This window comes from Tenrec ecaudatus, unplaced genomic scaffold, assembly GCF_050624435.1.
Source record: "Tenrec ecaudatus isolate mTenEca1 unplaced genomic scaffold, mTenEca1.hap1 Scaffold_189, whole genome shotgun sequence".
Taxonomy (NCBI): domain Eukaryota; kingdom Metazoa; phylum Chordata; class Mammalia; order Afrosoricida; family Tenrecidae; genus Tenrec; species Tenrec ecaudatus.
The window spans coordinates 428,736-437,500 of record NW_027458166.1 but is presented as its reverse complement, the minus strand read 5'-3'; positions in this window follow the sequence as shown (position 1 = coordinate 437,500).

The following is an 8,765-nucleotide window of genomic DNA, read 5'->3' as shown; positions in this document are numbered from 1 at the left end:
TAGTGTTAGTTGGTGCCCAATCAATCCCTGCCCATCCACTCACTTGCTGCCATTGAGTCAATTCTGACTCATGGCAGCAGAGTATACTTGCCCTGGTAGGTTTCTGAGACTATACATCTGTACAGTAGAAAGCTTCAGCTTTCTCTCTCAGAGCAGCTGGTAGGATTGAACTGCTGACCTTATGGCTAGCAGGACAATATGTTACCAGGGATCCTTTTCAAGACTGTGCCCTTTCAGAAACAGATCACCAGGCCTGCTTTCCTAGGAACCGGTGGGTGGGTTTGAAGCATCAACCTTTTGGTTAATATGCAAGTGCTTAACAAATGGGCTTTATCCTGGTTTGGAAAACCTAAGTCACTGGTCTTTTGCCTAAAGAGTCACTTTCAATGGCCCTGGCTTGTTTCATGGGAAGGGCCAGTTCAGGGGCTCCCGGACAGATGGTGGGGTAGGATCCTTATTTAGTAGGGCCATATTGGGTGGGGTGGCAGGGAAGTGTGTGTGTGCTGTATGTGTGTGTAATCTGCATCTTTAACAAATGCCCCCCCCCACTCAAATGAGAAACACTGGCCCCAATTGTCCTCTGTCTCTCTTGTTGCTGCCTTTTTTGGGATTTTTCTGGCTTTTAGCAGCCCTGGAGGCCCCTCCTATCTAGGCAGGAAAAGGAGCCAATAAATAAGTTCACACTAAGGTGCTAGAGAGTGATAACAGCTAATCCCTTCCAAGGGCAATTGCTCTCAGAAAGAAAGAAAAAAAAGAGAGAGCGAGAGCTCAGGGGGTTGGGGGGAGCAATTTAACTCCAATGAATAGTGTCTCCTGGAAGAGTCCTACACTTTGTCCCTGCAATGGGAGTCATATATGAACATGTGTGTGTGTGAAACCCCTCGCATCAGTCTCTTCTTCTGCTTTTGTGTAAATTGGACTTTAAACACATTCTCTAGGAAGTGTTTGAATGCCTCTGTTTATGGAAGCTTCTTGACAGAAGGGGGATTTTTGTCTCTTTTGTTCAGTGAGAGAGCCCCAAGGTCTGGCATTTAATAAGTAAGTAGCAAGCTGGTTGAATGAATGAGTGAATGAGTGAGTGAGGTAAAGAAGCCTTCAGCAGCCTTCCAGGTCGAGACTGGCCCCCTCTGAAGCCTGGCTCTTGTCTACAGTGAGGTACACCTCTCCTCCTTCCCATTTCATGCTTCCCCGTGGTCTGCCTGGGATTGAGCTGAAAAATGATTTTTCATGCATGTCATCCTCATTATATCATTATCCCTCACAGCAAAGCTCTCTGACCACCCTGAAGACCTGTATTTAATGTGAGGAAAGGTGATTTAATGGAGTGGAGAGCGCAGCATAAAACAGAAAACCCTTTCAGAATAGCAGAGCAGGCTGTCCCTCCAAGGGGAAAGGGACAAAAAGGGAAAAGAAAAGAAAAATGGCGAGGGAGGGGGGGCAACTCTCACTCTCCTAATAGGTTGAAATAAGAAGTCATTTTGGTCAACTTCATCAGAAGACAAACCTGAAAGGGGCCCCTTGCCCTCCCCGCCAGCGCATAACTGACTTACCATGCATTTTACCGTGGAGCTGATTATGCGCTGAGTTGTGGCAGACGGGGAGAGTTTATTGACATATGGTCTCCCTTCACACCTTTTGTTAAAGCCAGACATCAGGGACTGAGCTGCAGGATATTAAAGGATTTGGAAGCGTTATCAAGGAATGGTACATATTTATCAAAACCAGGGTGATATTACAAAGCTGGGTTGCTGCTACACCTGGGTGTGTTATGTGATTAAAAATAATGACAATGCATCCTCTTGATGGATTTTGCAACTGGGCGAATACTGAGCAGGTCTGCTGGACCACCCTTGGTCGAGAATTCACACCTAACAACCCCTTTGGTCTCAGAAGAAAATTGTGGCTGCTAGCTCACACTTGGAATCCAGGTAGGGCAATGTTTAAGCACTTCACTGTTAACCGAAAGAGCAACAGTTGGAATTCACCAGCTATCCCGAGTGAGAAAGATGTGACCATGTGCTGCCACAAAGATTACAGCCTTGGAAACCTTCCGGGAGGTTCTTTCCTGGCCTACAGGTTTGCTCGAGTCAGAATTGACTTGACTTCCATGGCATTGAGCTGTTTTGAGTTTTGGATGGCTGAATTGGAGACTTCAGGATTGCAGGAAGATTTGAGAACAGCCTGAAATATGCAGGCGACCAGCCTTGCTTGCTGCAAGGGAAGAGGAGTTGAAGCACTTACTGATGAAGTTCAAAGATGATAGTCTTCAGTATGGATTACAACTCGAGGTTAAAAGAACAAGAATCCTCACCACTGAACCAATAAGCAACATGATAAACAGAGAAAAGATTTAAATGATGAAGCATTTCATCTTACTTGGACCCATCCACAACCAACGCTCATAGAAATATCTGTAAAGAAAGCCCACTGGGAGGACAGGGTTCCCCTAGGTAGGGGTCTGTGAACCAGCAGTGAAAGGAGTGAGAGGGCGAAGTGAGAATCATACAAGCAGAGAGAGAAGTGAAGAGAACAAAGAAAGAAAGAGGAAAAAGAGAATATAGAGAGAAGGGGGGAAAACCCCAATTGTGTTCACTAATATTGGCAGTGATGGTAAAGAGGGAGGAGAGAGAAGGAGGAGACCGAGAATAAATAGATAGCTGATCCCTAATTGCTTGAATGTGTGTCCAGAGGGGCTTAGACCCTGCGCCACAATGGCAGGTTGGTGTTACTTTCAATGCCGGGACCCAGTGGTGCTGAGCAGAATTGCTCTAGTTGACAAGATCACCTTAGAGCCCCAACTGAGTTTTCCTCAGCAGCGTGTTGTAGATGTTTGTCCCAGGTGCCCTGTGTGATGTACAGCACTCCCACGGTGGGCAGGCTGGAGTTCCTCCTGCTATTTGGGTTGATTTGCCCTAAGTGGAGGATAGTGACCTGGAAGCCAGTAGGGATATATGATAGGAGAGAGTGGGAGAGAAGAGGAGAAAGAGGGAAAAGGAAGAAAGGAAAAACCCAACACAAACCTGAGCTCTTTGAGACTGACTGCAGTGGCAAATATGGGATAGTGAATAGAGAGAGAAGAAATAGAGTAGTAGGTAAGGAGGTAACTGGGACTTGATCACCTGTCCTTGAGGCTGGAGGAGTTCCAACTCTTCCTCAAGGTAGCGGGGTGGTGTACTTGTTTGATGTAGGGTTCCACAGATGCTGTGTGGGTTTACTTCAAAGACAAGATCGCACCCGTGGCCAGGCGTCAGTTGAGTGCTGGAGTTCACTGGTGTACCTGCCTTGTGCTGTGTGTAGCACTGCAGCAGGGCTGAGGGCTGGAGTGTTCCACCGCCCTGTCAAGGGCCCCAGGACAGGCAGGGCCTCCCCAGCTATGTGTAGAATCACTAAGAGGGAAGTTGGGCTTATTGTCCTATCTAGTCTACTGGTGCCTACTAGATCAATGGATTTTATTTTTTCTGTTATTTTATTTTATTACCCTGGCCAGCTAGAATAAAATCAAATTGAATTGTCTCCCAAAGTCTCTGGGCTGTACTTATGTGCTGTTTGAAGCTGACACTTGCTACAGCATGTCTTTGATATGCAAAAAGCCACCCAGCTCTTAGCTGAGTTCTGGCATTCCTTAGCTAGGTTTCTTCTTATGCTGATTTATGTTAAGCCCCCCAATCCCCCACTGCCCATGTGCTCCTTGGAGCTGAGCAACCAGACTTGGGTTTGAGTTTTAAACCAAAAATATATATTTGACTCTTTTGTTATTATTATGCTTGTGATGTACTCCGATTTGGGGGCTGTCAGGCTGACCCCCAGACGGGGAGATCCAGCTTATCAGGGGGGATGTTTCCTTCTCTGCCAATTGGAACTAAATTTGCTCCCTGGAATCCGACTATCTGCCTATTTTCTTCCACACCACAATCTATCTACCTGGGGTAAATACCTGTTTTTTCTTCTACTTTAAATTCTGGCTACCTGCCATTGCCGCTCCTGCATGGGGTTCTCGTGTTTGGGATTCTGTCCCCTTTAGGACTCAGCCCTGGAGAAATCACTGCTCCCAGCAAGGGCGCAGCTGGTACCCGTGGGCTCGCCAAAGCTAGAGCACTTTAAAGCATCCTTGGTTTGCTTTGTGAGTGGAAATCACATGCAAAAAAGGGGGTTTAGGAGAGACCCTAGTGCCCTGGTTTTAGTTTCAGGATTCCACCTGCCCATTTCCTTCACCTTACCTCCCAATTTTCTGGTCTGGCAGCAGGAGCTCTAGCTGAATGAGTCCTGTCGGGTCAACATTATTTTACTTCTCTCTTGGAGTTAATTACTTTCATTAAGTGCCCAGATGTCCTGAATTTTTAAGAACAACCCTGATCCCCTGCCTTTTTCTCTTTCCATTAAAGACCATTATTAAATACATAATGTCAATATATTTTTATCATTACCCTTGGTAAATCTTTTCCTGTCAAACCAAGCCAGTAGACCGTGCGTTTCCAAAATGGCAGCAGTGATGGATGTGGATACCCGAGCAGCACCACCGGTGGTGCGAGCAAGAACCGCTTCGAAGTAAAAAAGTGGAATGCAGTAGCCCTCTGGGTCTGGGATATTGTGATTGATAACTGTGCCATCTGTAGGAACCACATGATGGATCTCTTTAGAGAATGACAAGATAACCAGGCATTTGCCACGTCAGAAGAGTGTACTGTTATCTGGGAGTCTAAGCATGCTTTTTATTTCCACTGCCTCTCTCTCTGACTCAAAACATGGCAGGTGTGTCCATTGAACAACAGAGTGGGAATTCCAAAAGTATGATGTGTTAGTCTGGGTAGACTAGAGAAACACATCCAAGGAGACTCATATGTGTGTAAGAGAGAACTTTATATCAAAGAGCAATTGTACATTAAGAAAACATCCCAGCCCAGTCCAGATCAAGTTCATAAGTCCAATGTTACCCCATACGTCAATACTAGCCCATAAATTCCTCTTTAGATTCACACAGCCATGCAATGATGCTGAATAATGGGAGATCACAGGCCAGTGGCGGTAAGTCTTGTGGATCCAATAGTGGTGGAAGCATTAAGCGCTGGCATGGGCTCCACGTGCCTCCTCCAGCTCTGGGGCTCTGTCTCCTTCAGTGTAGCTCCATGTGGCTTGTCAGCAGTAAGATGAAGCAGAAAGAATGTGTCTGGCCTCCAGTGCACTATTTATTTCCTTCGGGCCTCTGAATGAGGTCATCAGGCTGTGACCTGGTTGACAGTATAGACTCCATCTCTTCGCAAGTTGACAGGAAGTTATGTAACTGCCACATATGGGCATTAGAAAAAATGAATTCTTCTATCAAGCTTAAATGTTTTATTATTCATTAAAAGACTTGCTAGAACCACGTCTTTGTTCCTTTGGCTTTTCAGTTTGTTGTGCTCATGCAACTGTATTATGTTCTGTGTCAAATAAAAGTCCAGTTGTGTTCTGAACAACAACAACAAAAAGAAAGCAAACCAGTGTCTCAATGTCAAAGCACCATTACCTGAACTCTTGGTATTCTCGTGTGTGTAGCAAAAGGAAAGCCACTGCTCAGACTCAAAAAAAAAAAAGTACTTGGTGCAATAGCTTATGGTCCTTCCAAACCTGAGAGTTTGAGTCTCATAATATCACATACTGGGAAGCTGACACATTTATTTGTATTTTGATCACTCGTTTGCTACTCTTGTTTCTTCCTGGCCTGTGTGGATATTATTTTTGTATTTCTTCTTCTTGGAGGTGGTAAGTTCCTAGGATGTTCATTTTCTTTTTAGTTGGCATTTAATACATATATCATTCCAAATTTCAATCACATTAAGTAGAATTGTACAATTGTTACCACAATCAGTTTCCAAGCATTCTTTTTCTATGGACTCCTTGACATCATCTCTTTTTTACCCCATATCTACCACTGTACTCCCTCCCCCCAAACTCCTTATCCTACATGCTCTCCCTCTAGGTTCATTGATCCTAGGTTTCAAGTACTGAAAAACAGAAACGCATATAACACAGCTTCAAGAAGGTGACCTCCATTGAATAACTCCTCTGAGATATACTCTAATATGAGCAAACAAAAACTGAAGAAAACAATATAAACTGAAAATTTTGGGAATCAGATCAGGTCCAGCCTGCATCAAAAGGGGTGGGTGTTGGGGGCGGGGCGGAGAACCTACTAACGAAGTTTTAACTGTTGAGGTCAGATTTATGCCTTTGGTTTTCTTTCTCCTCTCTTCAAGCACCTTGTTTAGTGACCACTCTCCTCTCTTCCCTCAATTTTAGATAGGGGAGTCTCTGGAGGCTTACTTCCTACGGAGTTCCACCAGTGGATCTTGGATTTCCACTATCTCCCATTGCCTGCTACACACAGGATTCTCGCAATTTAGGCTCTGATGCTTATCCCACCGTCAAGTTCGGATTATATGGATTCCATCCTAGGATGTTCTTCTGAGAACATTAGAAAGGCTTGTGAAAAAAGCATGTTTTTCTGGACAGCTTACTATTCTAAGGAAAATGCTGGCTGGCAGCAACTATAAAGGAAGGAATGATGTTGTGGAGCCAGCACTGAAGGAGCAAATGGAAATTCTCACAGGCAGGCGGTGCAGCAGTGGGCTGGGCTCTCGGAGCAGGATGTTGGCAGATGGTCTGTTCCGGTGGTGGGTTTGATGAGTCCAGGGAGAAATGTATTTTCTGTCACCAGCTTTCTTTTTCCCTCCCTGACAATGCCCTTCTTCTTACACACCCTGAAGGGGTCCTTGAATTAAAGAAGTCCTGTTTGTTTCATGACAGTCTTTTTGCTCTAGCTTATTTTAATATTGCCGGTAGACTTTTCTTTCTTCCCTTTTTAATGTGCACTGTTTTATTCTTGGGGTGTTTTTTTTTAGTATGTGTCCCAGTTATGAAGCCCAGAAGGGGCAGATGTATAGAGACAACAAATGATGTAATCGTTAAAGGGGATACAGGTGTGTCGAGGGGAATTGGGAAGCAAATCATGAATATGGGAGTGGGGAGATTGCACCAGAACTGATTGTGCTGATGTGTATACAACTCTTCTTTTAAACTATGACTGAACTATGAAAGTGTGTGCTAAGTGAATTATATCTCAATAAAACTATTGTGGGGGGGAGCCAGTTGCTGTCTATTGGATTGGGAGTCACGGTGGCCCACGGGTGTCAGACTGGACTGCGGTCCACAGGATCTCCGGTGGCAGGGGTTTCTGTTTGCATAGTCACTAAACTTTTCTTCTGAAACTCCTCTGGGTGGACTCAAATCTCCAGCCTTTTGGTAAATAGCCACGCACATAAATGATTTGTACCACCAAGGGATCCCTGTCTGGATACTAGAAAAAATCGATGCTTCCCCACTCACACAAACCCACTTTAGAGCCCTTCGTAGGGAGTCAGACGTGTTCTATCACGCACCCTTTGGGCAGCGCTTTACTCGTGGTCTCTCTCTCGGAAGGTATGGTTCTCCTGTCTACTTCTCCTTGAAGGGAGCTACTGACTTGGAAACTTTTCTCTCTTGCTTGGTATTTCCTATAAGCTGTAGTCACATTTCCTTAGAATTTCCCAAGCCATTCCTTATTGATACCTGTCATCCAATCATGCTTATTAACAATATCTTTTTACTTCAAAAGTCTCTTGTGGTATGATAGGTTATATCACCACCACACACACTGTCGGAAGCCCTGGATGTCACACGCACTCACTGCCATCGAGTGGATTTCAACTCATAGCGGCCCCATAAGACAGAGGAGAACGGCCCCTGTGGGTTTCCGAGAATGGAGTCGAAAGCCCCATCTTTGTCCTGTGTAGTTGTGCAAGTGTTTCTTACTGCTGTTTGCAGTCCAATTCATAACTCACCACACCAGCATAGTGCCATGCCTAATACGTTCACACATGAGAACTCGAACGTAACACCTTACTCCTATCTGCTGTGGTATCACTATTCTACCAGCAGTCAGATTTAACCAGCTTCCTGCTCTGCATAACCCCAAGGTCAATGTCCGCAGAAAACAAGTGAGGTGGCGCATGACCCTATGAAGCAAGACTTCTGTGTAGGGAGACAAAAGACACATGTGCACCGAAATATGCATCTGGTTTTGTTGCCCCGTCCCTACCTCATGAAAGTCTCTTTGCCTTCTCTTCAACTGGCTCTGCTCTGAAGCCATGGCCTGTTCGATCAGACTTCCATGCCACCCCAGTCCCCATTTCTTTTTCCTAGCTTCCACTTTCAATTTTCATGAGAATTCAGCATCAATTTCTTCTCTGGCTGAGAGGTCCCAGCTACTCTTTGTAGATATCGAGAAGAAAGGATTTCAAAAGGAAGCAGAGAGCTGTTAAAAGCCTCTTTCTGTCCCAGACTCACCAGACATGCTCTGAATTTCAGAGGTACCTGCCTGCCTGTATCCTGGCCCCACATCCACAGATCCCACGCACCACTCTCTCTTCCTCTGTTGGTGGCTAAGATGTACTCCGAGGACATTTAGGTTTGGAAGATGATCTTCAGCTTCCAGAGCCCTAGATTGTTAGACTACTGGAGAACCTACTGTTTGCATAAAAAGTTAGGGCTTCAGGTTTAGAGGGTTTGGGGGTGTTTTTTTTCCCCTCAGCCTTTTATTGCATAAACAAAAGCAAAAATAGACTCTGAAAACTTCAAGCAGTGCATAAAGTTGAGCCACTATTACTAGCCTTCAGACCCAATTCACACCTAACAGAGAAGCAGCTTCTTGTGTTCTTTTTAATGCTTTCTGATGGGTAAAAATGTTCATC